The sequence below is a fragment of the Brachyhypopomus gauderio genome, unplaced genomic scaffold (genome assembly GCF_052324685.1).
Source record: "Brachyhypopomus gauderio isolate BG-103 unplaced genomic scaffold, BGAUD_0.2 sc216, whole genome shotgun sequence".
NCBI lineage: Eukaryota > Metazoa > Chordata > Actinopteri > Gymnotiformes > Hypopomidae > Brachyhypopomus > Brachyhypopomus gauderio.
Genome location: NW_027507037.1, coordinates 103,980 through 121,627, shown reverse-complemented (window position 1 = coordinate 121,627; position 17,648 = coordinate 103,980). Strand labels below are relative to the sequence as shown.

At 45.3% G+C, this 17,648-nt stretch overlaps 25 non-coding genes across 25 annotated transcripts; all 25 read right to left on the bottom strand.

Annotated features, from left to right (window-relative positions):
- Positions 1-579: 579 nt before the first annotated feature.
- Positions 580-661, bottom strand: trnal-aag (transfer RNA leucine (anticodon AAG)). Its single transcript has one exon. It is a non-coding gene; the product is annotated as a tRNA-Leu (tRNA).
- Positions 662-1,270: 609 nt separating this feature from the next.
- On the bottom strand, positions 1,271-1,352 carry trnal-uag (transfer RNA leucine (anticodon UAG)). Its single transcript has one exon. It is a non-coding gene; the product is annotated as a tRNA-Leu (tRNA).
- A 609-nt stretch (positions 1,353-1,961) lies between these two features.
- On the bottom strand, positions 1,962-2,043 carry trnal-uag (transfer RNA leucine (anticodon UAG)). The gene has a single exon. It is a non-coding gene; the product is annotated as a tRNA-Leu (tRNA).
- A 609-nt stretch (positions 2,044-2,652) lies between these two features.
- Positions 2,653-2,734, bottom strand: trnal-uag (transfer RNA leucine (anticodon UAG)). Its single transcript has one exon. It is a non-coding gene; the product is annotated as a tRNA-Leu (tRNA).
- A 609-nt stretch (positions 2,735-3,343) lies between these two features.
- Positions 3,344-3,425, bottom strand: trnal-uag (transfer RNA leucine (anticodon UAG)). The gene has a single exon. It is a non-coding gene; the product is annotated as a tRNA-Leu (tRNA).
- A 608-nt stretch (positions 3,426-4,033) lies between these two features.
- On the bottom strand, positions 4,034-4,115 carry trnal-aag (transfer RNA leucine (anticodon AAG)). The gene has a single exon. It is a non-coding gene; the product is annotated as a tRNA-Leu (tRNA).
- A 609-nt stretch (positions 4,116-4,724) lies between these two features.
- trnal-uag (transfer RNA leucine (anticodon UAG)) lies at positions 4,725-4,806 on the bottom strand. The gene has a single exon. It is a non-coding gene; the product is annotated as a tRNA-Leu (tRNA).
- Positions 4,807-5,415: 609 nt separating this feature from the next.
- On the bottom strand, positions 5,416-5,497 carry trnal-aag (transfer RNA leucine (anticodon AAG)). The gene has a single exon. It is a non-coding gene; the product is annotated as a tRNA-Leu (tRNA).
- Positions 5,498-6,106: 609 nt separating this feature from the next.
- On the bottom strand, positions 6,107-6,188 carry trnal-uag (transfer RNA leucine (anticodon UAG)). The gene has a single exon. It is a non-coding gene; the product is annotated as a tRNA-Leu (tRNA).
- A 609-nt stretch (positions 6,189-6,797) lies between these two features.
- On the bottom strand, positions 6,798-6,879 carry trnal-uag (transfer RNA leucine (anticodon UAG)). The gene has a single exon. It is a non-coding gene; the product is annotated as a tRNA-Leu (tRNA).
- Positions 6,880-7,488: 609 nt separating this feature from the next.
- On the bottom strand, positions 7,489-7,570 carry trnal-aag (transfer RNA leucine (anticodon AAG)). Its single transcript has one exon. It is a non-coding gene; the product is annotated as a tRNA-Leu (tRNA).
- Positions 7,571-8,179: 609 nt separating this feature from the next.
- On the bottom strand, positions 8,180-8,261 carry trnal-aag (transfer RNA leucine (anticodon AAG)). The gene has a single exon. It is a non-coding gene; the product is annotated as a tRNA-Leu (tRNA).
- Positions 8,262-8,869: 608 nt separating this feature from the next.
- On the bottom strand, positions 8,870-8,951 carry trnal-aag (transfer RNA leucine (anticodon AAG)). The gene has a single exon. It is a non-coding gene; the product is annotated as a tRNA-Leu (tRNA).
- Positions 8,952-9,560: 609 nt separating this feature from the next.
- Positions 9,561-9,642, bottom strand: trnal-aag (transfer RNA leucine (anticodon AAG)). The gene has a single exon. It is a non-coding gene; the product is annotated as a tRNA-Leu (tRNA).
- A 609-nt stretch (positions 9,643-10,251) lies between these two features.
- Positions 10,252-10,333, bottom strand: trnal-aag (transfer RNA leucine (anticodon AAG)). The gene has a single exon. It is a non-coding gene; the product is annotated as a tRNA-Leu (tRNA).
- Positions 10,334-10,942: 609 nt separating this feature from the next.
- On the bottom strand, positions 10,943-11,024 carry trnal-aag (transfer RNA leucine (anticodon AAG)). Its single transcript has one exon. It is a non-coding gene; the product is annotated as a tRNA-Leu (tRNA).
- A 609-nt stretch (positions 11,025-11,633) lies between these two features.
- Positions 11,634-11,715, bottom strand: trnal-aag (transfer RNA leucine (anticodon AAG)). Its single transcript has one exon. It is a non-coding gene; the product is annotated as a tRNA-Leu (tRNA).
- Positions 11,716-12,324: 609 nt separating this feature from the next.
- On the bottom strand, positions 12,325-12,406 carry trnal-aag (transfer RNA leucine (anticodon AAG)). The gene has a single exon. It is a non-coding gene; the product is annotated as a tRNA-Leu (tRNA).
- A 609-nt stretch (positions 12,407-13,015) lies between these two features.
- Positions 13,016-13,097, bottom strand: trnal-aag (transfer RNA leucine (anticodon AAG)). The gene has a single exon. It is a non-coding gene; the product is annotated as a tRNA-Leu (tRNA).
- Positions 13,098-13,706: 609 nt separating this feature from the next.
- Positions 13,707-13,788, bottom strand: trnal-aag (transfer RNA leucine (anticodon AAG)). Its single transcript has one exon. It is a non-coding gene; the product is annotated as a tRNA-Leu (tRNA).
- Positions 13,789-14,397: 609 nt separating this feature from the next.
- trnal-aag (transfer RNA leucine (anticodon AAG)) lies at positions 14,398-14,479 on the bottom strand. The gene has a single exon. It is a non-coding gene; the product is annotated as a tRNA-Leu (tRNA).
- Positions 14,480-15,087: 608 nt separating this feature from the next.
- On the bottom strand, positions 15,088-15,169 carry trnal-aag (transfer RNA leucine (anticodon AAG)). The gene has a single exon. It is a non-coding gene; the product is annotated as a tRNA-Leu (tRNA).
- A 609-nt stretch (positions 15,170-15,778) lies between these two features.
- trnal-aag (transfer RNA leucine (anticodon AAG)) lies at positions 15,779-15,860 on the bottom strand. The gene has a single exon. It is a non-coding gene; the product is annotated as a tRNA-Leu (tRNA).
- Positions 15,861-16,469: 609 nt separating this feature from the next.
- On the bottom strand, positions 16,470-16,551 carry trnal-aag (transfer RNA leucine (anticodon AAG)). The gene has a single exon. It is a non-coding gene; the product is annotated as a tRNA-Leu (tRNA).
- Positions 16,552-17,159: 608 nt separating this feature from the next.
- trnal-aag (transfer RNA leucine (anticodon AAG)) lies at positions 17,160-17,241 on the bottom strand. Its single transcript has one exon. It is a non-coding gene; the product is annotated as a tRNA-Leu (tRNA).
- Between the last annotated feature and the right edge of the window lie 407 nt (positions 17,242-17,648).

The window sequence follows — 17,648 nt, the reverse complement described above, 5'->3', positions numbered from 1 at the left end:
AGTCTGGAGTCCTCCAAAGCAGCATTCTCAACTTGGTACATGAGCAGGGCTGAACTTGTGAGGAACAATGCTTGCCTAACTTTCAAAGTAAAAAATGCTAAGCTATATGTAACTCTGAAAAAGAAGAAGGGTTCCAATGTCTTTTTCAAATTGTTTCCCATCATCTGTACTGGAAGAGAGGGTTTTCAAGAGAACACAAAGGCAAGAATCATTGTAAAATTACCAGCTGGCAGCATTCGATCCCATGCCTTCTCAGAGACTGGAGCCTAAATCCAGTGCCTTAGACCACTCAGACACGCTACCACAGGAAGACTGTATTTGCTGACATTCTTGTAGAAGAAGCTGAATTTGTCTTCTGTCAGAAGAGGAAAGATGCATCATTTCCTGCCTGTTATCAAAACACTGCAGGGTCTTCAATGTCGCCTAAGAACAAAGCCAGGTATGAGCATTTGCAAATGGCATCGTAGCATGGCTCTCTGCTACCATCATGCGAATAACTGCTCTTCAGCCTTGGGTCAGGCACCGTTGTTGAGAGTGATTAGGTATAAGAATTCTTCTGCCATCTCCAAAAAAACTGCTTGGCAGCGGTGGGATTCGAACCCACGCCTCCGCAGAGACTGGAGCCTTAATCCAGCGCCTTAGACCGCTCGGCCACGCTACCCTGTGGTAATCTCTTTTTTGCAATTTTCAAGTCTGGAGTCCTCCAAAGCAGCATTCTCAACTTGGTACATGAGCAGGGCTGAACTTGTGAGGAACAATGCTTGCCTAACTTTCAAAGTAAAAAATGCTAAGCTATATGTAACTCTGAAAAAGAAGAAGGGTTCCAATGTCTTTTTCAAATTGTTTCCCGTCATCTGTACTGGAAGAGAGGGTTTTCAAGAGAACACAAAGGCAAGAATCATTGTAAAGTTACCAGCTGGCAGCATTCGATCCCATGCCTTCTCAGAGACTGGAGCCTAAATCCAGTGCCTTAGACCACTCAGACACGCTACCACAGGTAGACTGCATTTGCTGACATTCTTGTGGAAGAAGGTGAATTTTTCTTCTGTCAGAAGAGGAAAGATGCATCATTTCCTGCCTGTTATCAAAACACCGCAGGGTCTTCAATGTCACCTAAGAACAAAGCCAGGTATGAGCATTTGCAAATGGCATCGTGGCATGGCTCTCTGCTACCATCATGCGAATGACTGCTCTTCAGCCTTGGGTCAGGCACCATTGTTGAGAGTGATTAGGTATAAGAATTCTTCTGCCATCTCCTAAAAACACTGCTTGGCAGCGGTGGGATTCGAACCCACGCCTCCGCAGAGACTGGAGCCTAAATCCAGCGCCTTAGACCGCTCGGCCACGCTACCCTTTGGTAATATCTTTATTGCAATTTTCAAGTCTGGAGTCCTCCAAAGCAGCATTCTCAACTTGGTACATGAGCAGGGCTGAACTTGTGAGGAACAATGCTTGCCTAACTTTCAAAGTAAAAAATGCTAAGCTATATGTAACTCTGAAAAAGAAGAAGGGTTCCAATGTCTTTTTCAAATTGTTTCCCGTCATCTGTACTGGAAGAGAGGGTTTTCAAGAGAACACAAAGGCAAGAATCATTGTAAAGTTACCAGCTGGCAGCATTCGATCCCATGCCTTCTCAGAGACTGGAGCCTAAATCCAGTGCCTTAGACCACTCAGACACGCTACCACAGGAAGACTGTATTTGCTGACATTCTTGTAGAAGAAGCTGAATTTGTCTTCTGTCAGAAGAGGAAAGATGCATCATTTCCTGCCTGTTATCAAAACACCGCAGGGTCTTCAATGTCGCCTAAGAACAAAGCCAGGTATGAGCATTTGCAAATGGCATCGTGGCATGGCTCTCTGCTACCATCATGCGAATGACTGCTCTTCAGCCTTGGGTCAGGCACCATTGTTGAGAGTGATTAGGTATAAGAATTCTTCTGCCATCTCCTAAAAACACTGCTTGGCAGCGGTGGGATTCGAACCCACGCCTCCGCAGAGACTGGAGCCTAAATCCAGCGCCTTAGACCGCTCGGCCACGCTACCCTTTGGTAATATCTTTATTGCAATTTTCAAGTCTGGAGTCCTCCAAAGCAGCATTCTCAACTTGGTACATGAGCAGGGCTGAACTTGTGAGGAACAATGCTTGCCTAACTTTCAAAGTAAAAAATGCTAAGCTATATGTAACTCTGAAAAAGAAGAAGGGTTCCAATGTCTTTTTCAAATTGTTTCCCGTCATCTGTACTGGAAGAGAGGGTTTTCAAGAGAACACAAAGGCAAGAATCATTGTAAAGTTACCAGCTGGCAGCATTCGATCCCATGCCTTCTCAGAGACTGGAGCCTAAATCCAGTGCCTTAGACCACTCAGACACGCTACCACAGGAAGACTGTATTTGCTGACATTCTTGTAGAAGAAGCTGAATTTGTCTTCTGTCAGAAGAGGAAAGATGCATCATTTCCTGCCTGTTATCAAAACACTGCAGGGTCTTCAATGTCGCCTAAGAACAAAGCCAGGTATGAGCATTTGCAAATGGCATCGTAGCATGGCTCTCTGCTACCATCATGCGAATAACTGCTCTTCAGCCTTGGGTCAGGCACCGTTGTTGAGAGTGATTAGGTATAAGAATTCTTCTGCCATCTCTTAAAAACACTGCTTGGCAGCGGTGGGATTCGAACCCACGCCTCCGCAGAGACTGGAGCCTAAATCCAGCGCCTTAGACCGCTCGGCCACGCTACCCTGTGGTAATATCTTTTTTGCAATTTTCAAGTCTGGAGTCCTCCAAAGCAGCATTCTCAACTTGGTACATGAGCAGGGCTGAACTTGTGAGGAACAATGCTTGCCTAACTTTCAAAGTAAAAAATGCTAAGCTATATGTAACTCTGAAAAAGAAGAAGGGTTCCAATGTCTTTTTCAAATTGTTTCCCGTCATCTGTACTGGAAGAGAGGGTTTTCAAGAGAACACAAAGGCAAGAATCATTGTAAAGTTACCAGCTGGCAGCATTCGATCCCATGCCTTCTCAGAGACTGGAGCCTAAATCCAGTGCCTTAGACCACTCAGACACGCTACCACAGGAAGACTGTATTTGCTGACATTCTTGTAGAAGAAGCTGAATTTGTCTTCTGTCAGAAGAGGAAAGATGCATCATTTCCTGCCTGTTATCAAAACACTGCAGGGTCTTCAATGTCGCCTAAGAACAAAGCCAGGTATGAGCATTTGCAAATGGCATCGTAGCATGGCTCTCTGCTACCATCATGCGAATAACTGCTCTTCAGCCTTGGGTCAGGCACCGTTGTTGAGAGTGATTAGGTATAAGAATTCTTCTGCCATCTCTTAAAAACACTGCTTGGCAGCGGTGGGATTCGAACCCACGCCTCCGCAGAGACTGGAGCCTAAATCCAGCGCCTTAGACCGCTCGGCCACGCTACCCTGTGGTAATATCTTTTTTGCAATTTTCAAGTCTGGAGTCCTCCAAAGCAGCATTCTCAACTTGGTACATGAGCAGGGCTGAACTTGTGAGGAACAATGCTTGCCTAACTTTCAAAGTAAAAAATGCTAAGCTATATGTAACTCTGAAAAAGAAGAAGGGTTCCAATGTCTTTTTCAAATTGTTTCCCGTCATCTGTACTGGAAGAGAGGGTTTTCAAGAGAACACAAAGGCAAGAATCATTGTAAAGTTACCAGCTGGCAGCATTCGATCCCATGCCTTCTCAGAGACTGGAGCCTAAATCCAGTGCCTTAGACCACTCAGACACGCTACCACAGGAAGACTGTATTTGCTGACATTCTTGTAGAAGAAGCTGAATTTGTCTTCTGTCAGAAGAGGAAAGATGCATCATTTCCTGCCTGTTATCAAAACACTGCAGGGTCTTCAATGTCGCCTAAGAACAAAGCCAGGTATGAGCATTTGCAAATGGCATCGTAGCATGGCTCTCTGCTACCATCATGCGAATAACTGCTCTTCAGCCTTGGGTCAGGCACCGTTGTTGAGAGTGATTAGGTATAAGAATTCTTCTGCCATCTCCAAAAAAACTGCTTGGCAGCGGTGGGATTCGAACCCACGCCTCCGCAGAGACTGGAGCCTTAATCCAGCGCCTTAGACCGCTCGGCCACGCTACCCTGTGGTAATCTCTTTTTTGCAATTTTCAAGTCTGGAGTCCTCCAAAGCAGCATTCTCAACTTGGTACATGAGCAGGGCTGAACTTGTGAGGAACAATGCTTGCCTAACTTTCAAAGTAAAAAATGCTAAGCTATATGTAACTCTGAAAAAGAAGAAGGGTTCCAATGTCTTTTTCAAATTGTTTCCCGTCATCTGTACTGGAAGAGAGGGTTTTCAAGAGAACACAAAGGCAAGAATCATTGTAAAGTTACCAGCTGGCAGCATTCGATCCCATGCCTTCTCAGAGACTGGAGCCTAAATCCAGTGCCTTAGACCACTCAGACACGCTACCACAGGTAGACTGCATTTGCTGACATTCTTGTGGAAGAAGGTGAATTTTTCTTCTGTCAGAAGAGGAAAGATGCATCATTTCCTGCCTGTTATCAAAACACCGCAGGGTCTTCAATGTCACCTAAGAACAAAGCCAGGTATGAGCATTTGCAAATGGCATCGTGGCATGGCTCTCTGCTACCATCATGCGAATGACTGCTCTTCAGCCTTGGGTCAGGCACCATTGTTGAGAGTGATTAGGTATAAGAATTCTTCTGCCATCTCCTAAAAACACTGCTTGGCAGCGGTGGGATTCGAACCCACGCCTCCGCAGAGACTGGAGCCTAAATCCAGCGCCTTAGACCGCTCGGCCACGCTACCCTTTGGTAATATCTTTATTGCAATTTTCAAGTCTGGAGTCCTCCAAAGCAGCATTCTCAACTTGGTACATGAGCAGGGCTGAACTTGTGAGGAACAATGCTTGCCTAACTTTCAAAGTAAAAAATGCTAAGCTATATGTAACTCTGAAAAAGAAGAAGGGTTCCAATGTCTTTTTCAAATTGTTTCCCGTCATCTGTACTGGAAGAGAGGGTTTTCAAGAGAACACAAAGGCAAGAATCATTGTAAAGTTACCAGCTGGCAGCATTCGATCCCATGCCTTCTCAGAGACTGGAGCCTAAATCCAGTGCCTTAGACCACTCAGACACGCTACCACAGGAAGACTGTATTTGCTGACATTCTTGTAGAAGAAGCTGAATTTGTCTTCTGTCAGAAGAGGAAAGATGCATCATTTCCTGCCTGTTATCAAAACACTGCAGGGTCTTCAATGTCGCCTAAGAACAAAGCCAGGTATGAGCATTTGCAAATGGCATCGTAGCATGGCTCTCTGCTACCATCATGCGAATAACTGCTCTTCAGCCTTGGGTCAGGCACCGTTGTTGAGAGTGATTAGGTATAAGAATTCTTCTGCCATCTCCAAAAAAAACTGCTTGGCAGCGGTGGGATTCGAACCCACGCCTCCGCAGAGACTGGAGCCTTAATCCAGCGCCTTAGACCGCTCGGCCACGCTACCCTTTGGTAATATCTTTTTTGCAATTTTCAAGTCTGGAGTCCTCCAAAGCAGCATTCTCAACTTGGTACATGAGCAGGGCTGAACTTGTGAGGAACAATGCTTGCCTAACTTTCAAAGTAAAAAATGCTAAGTTATATGTAACTCTGAAAAAGAAGAAGGGTTCCAATGTCTTTTTCAAATTGTTTCCCGTCATCTGTACTGGAAGAGAGGGTTTTCAAGAGAACACAAAGGCAAGAATCATTGTAAAGTTACCAGCTGGCAGCATTCGATCCCATGCCTTCTCAGAGACTGGAGCCTAAATCCAGTGCCTTAGACCACTCAGACACGCTACCACAGGAAGACTGTATTTGCTGACATTCTTGTAGAAGAAGCTGAATTTGTCTTCTGTCAGAAGAGGAAAGATGCATCATTTCCTGCCTGTTATCAAAACACCGCAGGGTCTTCAATGTCGCCTAAGAACAAAGCCAGGTATGAGCATTTGCAAATGGCATCGTGGCATGGCTCTCTGCTACCATCATGCGAATGACTGCTCTTCAGCCTTGGGTCAGGCACCATTGTTGAGAGTGATTAGGTATAAGAATTCTTCTGCCATCTCCTAAAAACACTGCTTGGCAGCGGTGGGATTCGAACCCACGCCTCCGCAGAGACTGGAGCCTAAATCCAGCGCCTTAGACCGCTCGGCCACGCTACCCTTTGGTAATATCTTTATTGCAATTTTCAAGTCTGGAGTCCTCCAAAGCAGCATTCTCAACTTGGTACATGAGCAGGGCTGAACTTGTGAGGAACAATGCTTGCCTAACTTTCAAAGTAAAAAATGCTAAGCTATATGTAACTCTGAAAAAGAAGAAGGGTTCCAATGTCTTTTTCAAATTGTTTCCCGTCATCTGTACTGGAAGAGAGGGTTTTCAAGAGAACACAAAGGCAAGAATCATTGTAAAGTTACCAGCTGGCAGCATTCGATCCCATGCCTTCTCAGAGACTGGAGCCTAAATCCAGTGCCTTAGACCACTCAGACACGCTACCACAGGAAGACTGTATTTGCTGACATTCTTGTAGAAGAAGCTGAATTTGTCTTCTGTCAGAAGAGGAAAGATGCATCATTTCCTGCCTGTTATCAAAACACTGCAGGGTCTTCAATGTCGCCTAAGAACAAAGCCAGGTATGAGCATTTGCAAATGGCATCGTAGCATGGCTCTCTGCTACCATCATGCGAATAACTGCTCTTCAGCCTTGGGTCAGGCACCGTTGTTGAGAGTGATTAGGTATAAGAATTCTTCTGCCATCTCTTAAAAACACTGCTTGGCAGCGGTGGGATTCGAACCCACGCCTCCGCAGAGACTGGAGCCTAAATCCAGCGCCTTAGACCGCTCGGCCACGCTACCCTGTGGTAATATCTTTTTTGCAATTTTCAAGTCTGGAGTCCTCCAAAGCAGCATTCTCAACTTGGTACATGAGCAGGGCTGAACTTGTGAGGAACAATGCTTGCCTAACTTTCAAAGTAAAAAATGCTAAGCTATATGTAACTCTGAAAAAGAAGAAGGGTTCCAATGTCTTTTTCAAATTGTTTCCCGTCATCTGTACTGGAAGAGAGGGTTTTCAAGAGAACACAAAGGCAAGAATCATTGTAAAGTTACCAGCTGGCAGCATTCGATCCCATGCCTTCTCAGAGACTGGAGCCTAAATCCAGTGCCTTAGACCACTCAGACACGCTACCACAGGAAGACTGTATTTGCTGACATTCTTGTAGAAGAAGCTGAATTTGTCTTCTGTCAGAAGAGGAAAGATGCATCATTTCCTGCCTGTTATCAAAACACTGCAGGGTCTTCAATGTCGCCTAAGAACAAAGCCAGGTATGAGCATTTGCAAATGGCATCGTAGCATGGCTCTCTGCTACCATCATGCGAATAACTGCTCTTCAGCCTTGGGTCAGGCACCGTTGTTGAGAGTGATTAGGTATAAGAATTCTTCTGCCATCTCCTAAAAACACTGCTTGGCAGCGGTGGGATTCGAACCCACGCCTCCGCAGAGACTGGAGCCTTAATCCAGCGCCTTAGACCGCTCGGCCACGCTACCCTGTGGTAATATCTTTTTTGCAATTTTCAAGTCTGGAGTCCTCCAAAGCAGCATTCTCAACTTGGTACATGAGCAGGGCTGAACTTGTGAGGAACAATGCTTGCCTAACTTTCAAAGTAAAAAATGCTAAGCTATATGTAACTCTGAAAAAGAAGAAGGGTTCCAATGTCTTTTTCAAATTGTTTCCCGTCATCTGTACTGGAAGAGAGGGTTTTCAAGAGAACACAAAGGCAAGAATCATTGTAAAGTTACCAGCTGGCAGCATTCGATCTCATGCCTTCTCAGAGACTGGAGCCTAAATCCAGTGCCTTAGACCACTCAGACACGCTACCACAGGAAGACTGTATTTGCTGACATTCTTGTAGAAGAAGCTGAATTTGTCTTCTGTCAGAAGAGGAAAGATGCATCATTTCCTGCCTGTTATCAAAACACTGCAGGGTCTTCAATGTCGCCTAAGAACAAAGCCAGGTATGAGCATTTGCAAATGGCATCGTAGCATGGCTCTCTGCTACCATCATGCGAATAACTGCTCTTCAGCCTTGGGTCAGGCACCGTTGTTGAGAGTGATTAGGTATAAGAATTCTTCTGCCATCTCCTAAAAACAATGCTTGGCAGCGGTGGGATTCGAACCCACGCCTCCGCAGAGACTGGAGCCTTAATCCAGCGCCTTAGACCGCTCGGCCACGCTACCCTTTGGTAATATCTTTTTTGCAATTTTCAAGTCTGGAGTCCTCCAAAGCAGCATTCTCAACTTGGTACATGAGCAGGGCTGAACTTGTGAGGAACAATGCTTGCCTAACTTTCAAAGTAAAAAATGCTAAGTTATATGTAACTCTGAAAAAGAAGAAGGGTTCCAATGTCTTTTTCAAATTGTTTCCCGTCATCTGTACTGGAAGAGAGGGTTTTCAAGAGAACACAAAGGCAAGAATCATTGTAAAGTTACCAGCTGGCAGCATTCGATCCCATGCCTTCTCAGAGACTGGAGCCTAAATCCAGTGCCTTAGACCACTCAGACACGCTACCACAGGAAGACTGTATTTGCTGACATTCTTGTAGAAGAAGCTGAATTTGTCTTCTGTCAGAAGAGGAAAGATGCATCATTTCCTGCCTGTTATCAAAACACTGCAGGGTCTTCAATGTCGCCTAAGAACAAAGCCAGGTATGAGCATTTGCAAATGGCATCGTAGCATGGCTCTCTGCTACCATCATGCGAATAACTGCTCTTCAGCCTTGGGTCAGGCACCGTTGTTGAGAGTGATTAGGTATAAGAATTCTTCTGCCATCTCCAAAAAAACTGCTTGGCAGCGGTGGGATTCGAACCCACGCCTCCGCAGAGACTGGAGCCTTAATCCAGCGCCTTAGACCGCTCGGCCACGCTACCCTGTGGTAATCTCTTTTTTGCAATTTTCAAGTCTGGAGTCCTCCAAAGCAGCATTCTCAACTTGGTACATGAGCAGGGCTGAACTTGTGAGGAACAATGCTTGCCTAACTTTCAAAGTAAAAAATGCTAAGCTATATGTAACTCTGAAAAAGAAGAAGGGTTCCAATGTCTTTTTCAAATTGTTTCCCGTCATCTGTACTGGAAGAGAGGGTTTTCAAGAGAACACAAAGGCAAGAATCATTGTAAAGTTACCAGCTGGCAGCATTCGATCCCATGCCTTCTCAGAGACTGGAGCCTAAATCCAGTGCCTTAGACCACTCAGACACGCTACCACAGGTAGACTGCATTTGCTGACATTCTTGTGGAAGAAGGTGAATTTTTCTTCTGTCAGAAGAGGAAAGATGCATCATTTCCTGCCTGTTATCAAAACACCGCAGGGTCTTCAATGTCACCTAAGAACAAAGCCAGGTATGAGCATTTGCAAATGGCATCGTGGCATGGCTCTCTGCTACCATCATGCGAATAACTGCTCTTCAGCCTTGGGTCAGGCACCGTTGTTGAGAGTGATTAGGTATAAGAATTCTTCTGCCATCTCCTAAAAACACTGCTTGGCAGCGGTGGGATTCGAACCCACGCCTCCGCAGAGACTGGAGCCTTAATCCAGCGCCTTAGACCGCTCGGCCACGCTACCCTGTGGTAATATCTTTTTTGCAATTTTCAAGTCTGGAGTCCTCCAAAGCAGCATTCTCAACTTGGTACATGAGCAGGGCTGAACTTGTGAGGAACAATGCTTGCCTAACTTTCAAAGTAAAAAATGCTAAGCTATATGTAACTCTGAAAAAGAAGAAGGGTTCCAATGTCTTTTTCAAATTGTTTCCCGTCATCTGTACTGGAAGAGAGGGTTTTCAAGAGAACACAAAGGCAAGAATCATTGTAAAGTTACCAGCTGGCAGCATTCGATCCCATGCCTTCTCAGAGACTGGAGCCTAAATCCAGTGCCTTAGACCACTCAGACACGCTACCACAGGAAGACTGTATTTGCTGACATTCTTGTAGAAGAAGCTGAATTTGTCTTCTGTCAGAAGAGGAAAGATGCATCATTTCCTGCCTGTTATCAAAACACTGCAGGGTCTTCAATGTCGCCTAAGAACAAAGCCAGGTATGAGCATTTGCAAATGGCATCGTAGCATGGCTCTCTGCTACCATCATGCGAATAACTGCTCTTCAGCCTTGGGTCAGGCACCGTTGTTGAGAGTGATTAGGTATAAGAATTGTTCTGCCATCTCCTAAAAACAATGCTTGGCAGCGGTGGGATTCGAACCCACGCCTCCGCAGAGACTGGAGCCTTAATCCAGCGCCTTAGACCGCTCGGCCACGCTACCCTTTGGTAATATCTTTTTTGCAATTTTCAAGTCTGGAGTCCTCCAAAGCAGCATTCTCAACTTGGTACATGAGCAGGGCTGAACTTGTGAGGAACAATGCTTGCCTAACTTTCAAAGTAAAAAATGCTAAGTTATATGTAACTCTGAAAAAGAAGAAGGGTTCCAATGTCTTTTTCAAATTGTTTCCCGTCATCTGTACTGGAAGAGAGGGTTTTCAAGAGAACACAAAGGCAAGAATCATTGTAAAGTTACCAGCTGGCAGCATTCGATCCCATGCCTTCTCAGAGACTGGAGCCTAAATCCAGTGCCTTAGACCACTCAGACACGCTACCACAGGAAGACTGTATTTGCTGACATTCTTGTAGAAGAAGCTGAATTTGTCTTCTGTCAGAAGAGGAAAGATGCATCATTTCCTGCCTGTTATCAAAACACCGCAGGGTCTTCAATGTCACCTAAGAACAAAGCCAGGTATGAGCATTTGCAAATGGCATCGTGGCATGGCTCTCTGCTACCATCATGCGAATAACTGCTCTTCAGCCTTGGGTCAGGCACCGTTGTTGAGAGTGATTAGGTATAAGAATTCTTCTGCCATCTCCTAAAAACACTGCTTGGCAGCGGTGGGATTCGAACCCACGCCTCCGCAGAGACTGGAGCCTTAATCCAGCGCCTTAGACCGCTCGGCCACGCTACCCTGTGGTAATATCTTTTTTGCAATTTTCAAGTCTGGAGTCCTCCAAAGCAGCATTCTCAACTTGGTACATGAGCAGGGCTGAACTTGTGAGGAACAATGCTTGCCTAACTTTCAAAGTAAAAAATGCTAAGCTATATGTAACTCTGAAAAAGAAGAAGGGTTCCAATGTCTTTTTCAAATTGTTTCCCGTCATCTGTACTGGAAGAGAGGGTTTTCAAGAGAACACAAAGGCAAGAATCATTGTAAAGTTACCAGCTGGCAGCATTCGATCCCATGCCTTCTCAGAGACTGGAGCCTAAATCCAGTGCCTTAGACCACTCAGACACGCTACCACAGGAAGACTGTATTTGCTGACATTCTTGTAGAAGAAGCTGAATTTGTCTTCTGTCAGAAGAGGAAAGATGCATCATTTCCTGCCTGTTATCAAAACACTGCAGGGTCTTCAATGTCGCCTAAGAACAAAGCCAGGTATGAGCATTTGCAAATGGCATCGTAGCATGGCTCTCTGCTACCATCATGCGAATAACTGCTCTTCAGCCTTGGGTCAGGCACCGTTGTTGAGAGTGATTAGGTATAAGAATTCTTCTGCCATCTCCTAAAAACAATGCTTGGCAGCGGTGGGATTCGAACCCACGCCTCCGCAGAGACTGGAGCCTTAATCCAGCGCCTTAGACCGCTCGGCCACGCTACCCTTTGGTAATATCTTTTTTGCAATTTTCAAGTCTGGAGTCCTCCAAAGCAGCATTCTCAACTTGGTACATGAGCAGGGCTGAACTTGTGAGGAACAATGCTTGCCTAACTTTCAAAGTAAAAAATGCTAAGTTATATGTAACTCTGAAAAAGAAGAAGGGTTCCAATGTCTTTTTCAAATTGTTTCCCGTCATCTGTACTGGAAGAGAGGGTTTTCAAGAGAACACAAAGGCAAGAATCATTGTAAAGTTACCAGCTGGCAGCATTCGATCCCATGCCTTCTCAGAGACTGGAGCCTAAATCCAGTGCCTTAGACCACTCAGACACGCTACCACAGGAAGACTGTATTTGCTGACATTCTTGTAGAAGAAGCTGAATTTGTCTTCTGTCAGAAGAGGAAAGATGCATCATTTCCTGCCTGTTATCAAAACACTGCAGGGTCTTCAATGTCGCCTAAGAACAAAGCCAGGTATGAGCATTTGCAAATGGCATCGTAGCATGGCTCTCTGCTACCATCATGCGAATAACTGCTCTTCAGCCTTGGGTCAGGCACCGTTGTTGAGAGTGATTAGGTATAAGAATTGTTCTGCCATCTCCTAAAAACAATGCTTGGCAGCGGTGGGATTCGAACCCACGCCTCCGCAGAGACTGGAGCCTTAATCCAGCGCCTTAGACCGCTCGGCCACGCTACCCTTTGGTAATATCTTTTTTGCAATTTTCAAGTCTGGAGTCCTCCAAAGCAGCATTCTCAACTTGGTACATGAGCAGGGCTGAACTTGTGAGGAACAATGCTTGCCTAACTTTCAAAGTAAAAAATGCTAAGTTATATGTAACTCTGAAAAAGAAGAAGGGTTCCAATGTCTTTTTCAAATTGTTTCCCGTCATCTGTACTGGAAGAGAGGGTTTTCAAGAGAACACAAAGGCAAGAATCATTGTAAAGTTACCAGCTGGCAGCATTCGATCCCATGCCTTCTCAGAGACTGGAGCCTAAATCCAGTGCCTTAGACCACTCAGACACGCTACCACAGGAAGACTGTATTTGCTGACATTCTTGTAGAAGAAGCTGAATTTGTCTTCTGTCAGAAGAGGAAAGATGCATCATTTCCTGCCTGTTATCAAAACACTGCAGGGTCTTCAATGTCGCCTAAGAACAAAGCCAGGTATGAGCATTTGCAAATGGCATCGTAGCATGGCTCTCTGCTACCATCATGCGAATAACTGCTCTTCAGCCTTGGGTCAGGCACCGTTGTTGAGAGTGATTAGGTATAAGAATTCTTCTGCCATCTCCTAAAAACACTGCTTGGCAGCGGTGGGATTCGAACCCACGCCTCCGCAGAGACTGGAGCCTTAATCCAGCGCCTTAGACCGCTCGGCCACGCTACCCTGTGGTAATATCTTTTTTGCAATTTTCAAGTCTGGAGTCCTCCAAAGCAGCATTCTCAACTTGGTACATGAGCAGGGCTGAACTTGTGAGGAACAATGCTTGCCTAACTTTCAAAGTAAAAAATGCTAAGCTATATGTAACTCTGAAAAAGAAGAAGGGTTCCAATGTCTTTTTCAAATTGTTTCCCGTCATCTGTACTGGAAGAGAGGGTTTTCAAGAGAACACAAAGGCAAGAATCATTGTAAAGTTACCAGCTGGCAGCATTCGATCCCATGCCTTCTCAGAGACTGGAGCCTAAATCCAGTGCCTTAGACCACTCAGACACGCTACCACAGGAAGACTGTATTTGCTGACATTCTTGTAGAAGAAGCTGAATTTGTCTTCTGTCAGAAGAGGAAAGATGCATCATTTCCTGCCTGTTATCAAAACACCGCAGGGTCTTCAATGTCGCCTAAGAACAAAGCCAGGTATGAGCATTTGCAAATGGCATCGTAGCATGGCTCTCTGCTACCATCATGCGAATAACTGCTCTTCAGCCTTGGGTCAGGCACCGTTGTTGAGAGTGATTAGGTATAAGAATTCTTCTGCCATCTCCTAAAAACAATGCTTGGCAGCGGTGGGATTCGAACCCACGCCTCCGCAGAGACTGGAGCCTTAATCCAGCGCCTTAGACCGCTCGGCCACGCTACCCTTTGGTAATATCTTTTTTGCAATTTTCAAGTCTGGAGTCCTCCAAAGCAGCATTCTCAACTTGGTACATGAGCAGGGCTGAACTTGTGAGGAACAATGCTTGCCTAACTTTCAAAGTAAAAAATGCTAAGTTATATGTAACTCTGAAAAAGAAGAAGGGTTCCAATGTCTTTTTCAAATTGTTTCCCGTCATCTGTACTGGAAGAGAGGGTTTTCAAGAGAACACAAAGGCAAGAATCATTGTAAAGTTACCAGCTGGCAGCATTCGATCCCATGCCTTCTCAGAGACTGGAGCCTAAATCCAGTGCCTTAGACCACTCAGACACGCTACCACAGGAAGACTGTATTTGCTGACATTCTTGTAGAAGAAGCTGAATTTGTCTTCTGTCAGAAGAGGAAAGATGCATCATTTCCTGCCTGTTATCAAAACACCGCAGGGTCTTCAATGTCGCCTAAGAACAAAGCCAGGTATGAGCATTTGCAAATGGCATCGTAGCATGGCTCTCTGCTACCATCATGCGAATAACTGCTCTTCAGCCTTGGGTCAGGCACTGTTGTTGAGAGTGATTAGGTATAAGAATTCTTCTGCCATCTCCTAAAAACAATGCTTGGCAGCGGTGGGATTCGAACCCACGCCTCCGCAGAGACTGGAGCCTTAATCCAGCGCCTTAGACCGCTCGGCCACGCTACCCTTTGGTAATATCTTTTTTGCAATTTTCAAGTCTGGAGTCCTCCAAAGCAGCATTCTCAACTTGGTACATGAGCAGGGCTGAACTTGTGAGGAACAATGCTTGCCTAACTTTCAAAGTAAAAAATGCTAAGCTATATGTAACTCTGAAAAAGAAGAAGGGTTCCAATGTCTTTTTCAAATTGTTTCCCGTCATCTGTACTGGAAGAGAGGGTTTTCAAGAGAACACAAAGGCAAGAATCATTGTAAAGTTACCAGCTGGCAGCATTCGATCCCATGCCTTCTCAGAGACTGGAGCCTAAATCCAGTGCCTTAGACCACTCAGACACGCTACCACAGGAAGACTGTATTTGCTGACATTCTTGTAGAAGAAGCTGAATTTGTCTTCTGTCAGAAGAGGAAAGATGCATCATTTCCTGCCTGTTATCAAAACACTGCAGGGTCTTCAATGTCGCCTAAGAACAAAGCCAGGTATGAGCATTTGCAAATGGCATCGTAGCATGGCTCTCTGCTACCATCATGCGAATAACTGCTCTTCAGCCTTGGGTCAGGCACCGTTGTTGAGAGTGATTAGGTATAAGAATTCTTCTGCCATCTCCAAAAAAACTGCTTGGCAGCGGTGGGATTCGAACCCACGCCTCCGCAGAGACTGGAGCCTTAATCCAGCGCCTTAGACCGCTCGGCCACGCTACCCTGTGGTAATCTCTTTTTTGCAATTTTCAAGTCTGGAGTCCTCCAAAGCAGCATTCTCAACTTGGTACATGAGCAGGGCTGAACTTGTGAGGAACAATGCTTGCCTAACTTTCAAAGTAAAAAATGCTAAGCTATATGTAACTCTGAAAAAGAAGAAGGGTTCCAATGTCTTTTTCAAATTGTTTCCCGTCATCTGTACTGGAAGAGAGGGTTTTCAAGAGAACACAAAGGCAAGAATCATTGTAAAGTTACCAGCTGGCAGCATTCGATCCCATGCCTTCTCAGAGACTGGAGCCTAAATCCAGTGCCTTAGACCACTCAGACACGCTACCACAGGAAGACTGTATTTGCTGACATTCTTGTAGAAGAAGCTGAATTTGTCTTCTGTCAGAAGAGGAAAGATGCATCATTTCCTGCCTGTTATCAAAACACTGCAGGGTCTTCAATGTCGCCTAAGAACAAAGCCAGGTATGAGCATTTGCAAATGGCATCGTAGCATGGCTCTCTGCTACCATCATGCGAATAACTGCTCTTCAGCCTTGGGTCAGGCACCGTTGTTGAGAGTGATTAGGTATAAGAATTCTTCTGCCATCTCCTAAAAACACTGCTTGGCAGCGGTGGGATTCGAACCCACGCCTCCGCAGAGACTGGAGCCTTAATCCAGCGCCTTAGACCGCTCGGCCACGCTACCCTGTGGTAATATCTTTTTTGCAATTTTCAAGTCTGGAGTCCTCCAAAGCAGCATTCTCAACTTGGTACATGAGCAGGGCTGAACTTGTGAGGAACAATGCTTGCCTAACTTTCAAAGTAAAAAATGCTAAGCTATATGTAACTCTGAAAAAGAAGAAGGGTTCCAATGTCTTTTTCAAATTGTTTCCCGTCATCTGTACTGGAAGAGAGGGTTTTCAAGAGAACACAAAGGCAAGAATCATTGTAAAGTTACCAGCTGGCAGCATTCGATCCCATGCCTTCTCAGAGACTGGAGCCTAAATCCAGTGCCTTAGACCACTCAGACACGCTACCACAGGAAGACTGTATTTGCTGACATTCTTGTAGAAGAAGCTGAATTTGTCTTCTGTCAGAAGAGGAAAGATGCATCATTTCCTGCCTGTTATCAAAACACTGCAGGGTCTTCAATGTCGCCTAAGAACAAAGCCAGGTATGAGCATTTGCAAATGGCATCGTAGCATGGCTCTCTGCTACCATCATGCGAATAACTGCTCTTCAGCCTTGGGTCAGGCACCGTTGTTGAGAGTGATTAGGTATAAGAATTCTTCTGCCATCTCCTAAAAACACTGCTTGGCAGCGGTGGGATTCGAACCCACGCCTCCGCAGAGACTGGAGCCTTAATCCAGCGCCTTAGACCGCTCGGCCACGCTACCCTGTGGTAATATCTTTTTTGCAATTTTCAAGTCTGGAGTCCTCCAAAGCAGCATTCTCAACTTGGTACATGAGCAGGGCTGAACTTGTGAGGAACAATGCTTGCCTAACTTTCAAAGTAAAAAATGCTAAGCTATATGTAACTCTGAAAAAGAAGAAGGGTTCCAATGTCTTTTTCAAATTGTTTCCCGTCATCTGTACTGGAAGAGAGGGTTTTCAAGAGAACACAAAGGCAAGAATCATTGTAAAGTTACCAGCTGGCAGCATTCGATCCCATGCCTTCTCAGAGACTGGAGCCTAAATCCAGTGCCTTAGACCACTCAGACACGCTACCACAGGAAGACTGTATTTGCTGACATTCTTGTAGAAGAAGCTGAATTTGTCTTCTGTCAGAAGAGGAAAGATGCATCATTTCCTGCCTGTTATCAAAACACTGCAGGGTCTTCAATGTCGCCTAAGAACAAAGCCAGGTATGAGCATTTGCAAATGGCATCGTAGCATGGCTCTCTGCTACCATCATGCGAATAACTGCTCTTCAGCCTTGGGTCAGGCACCGTTGTTGAGAGTGATTAGGTATAAGAATTCTTCTGCCATCTCCAAAAAAACTGCTTGGCAGCGGTGGGATTCGAACCCACGCCTCCGCAGAGACTGGAGCCTTAATCCAGCGCCTTAGACCGCTCGGCCACGCTACCCTGTGGTAATCTCTTTTTTGCAATTTTCAAGTCTGGAGTCCTCCAAAGCAGCATTCTCAACTTGGTACATGAGCAGGGCTGAACTTGTGAGGAACAATGCTTGCCTAACTTTCAAAGTAAAAAATGCTAAGCTATATGTAACTCTGAAAAAGAAGAAGGGTTCCAATGTCTTTTTCAAATTGTTTCCCGTCATCTGTACTGGAAGAGAGGGTTTTCAAGAGAACACAAAGGCAAGAATCATTGTAAAGTTACCAGCTGGCAGCATTCGATCCCATGCCTTCTCAGAGACTGGAGCCTAAATCCAGTGCCTTAGACCACTCAGACACGCTACCACAGGAAGACTGTATTTGCTGACATTCTTGTAGAAGAAGCTGAATTTGTCTTCTGTCAGAAGAGGAAAGATGCAT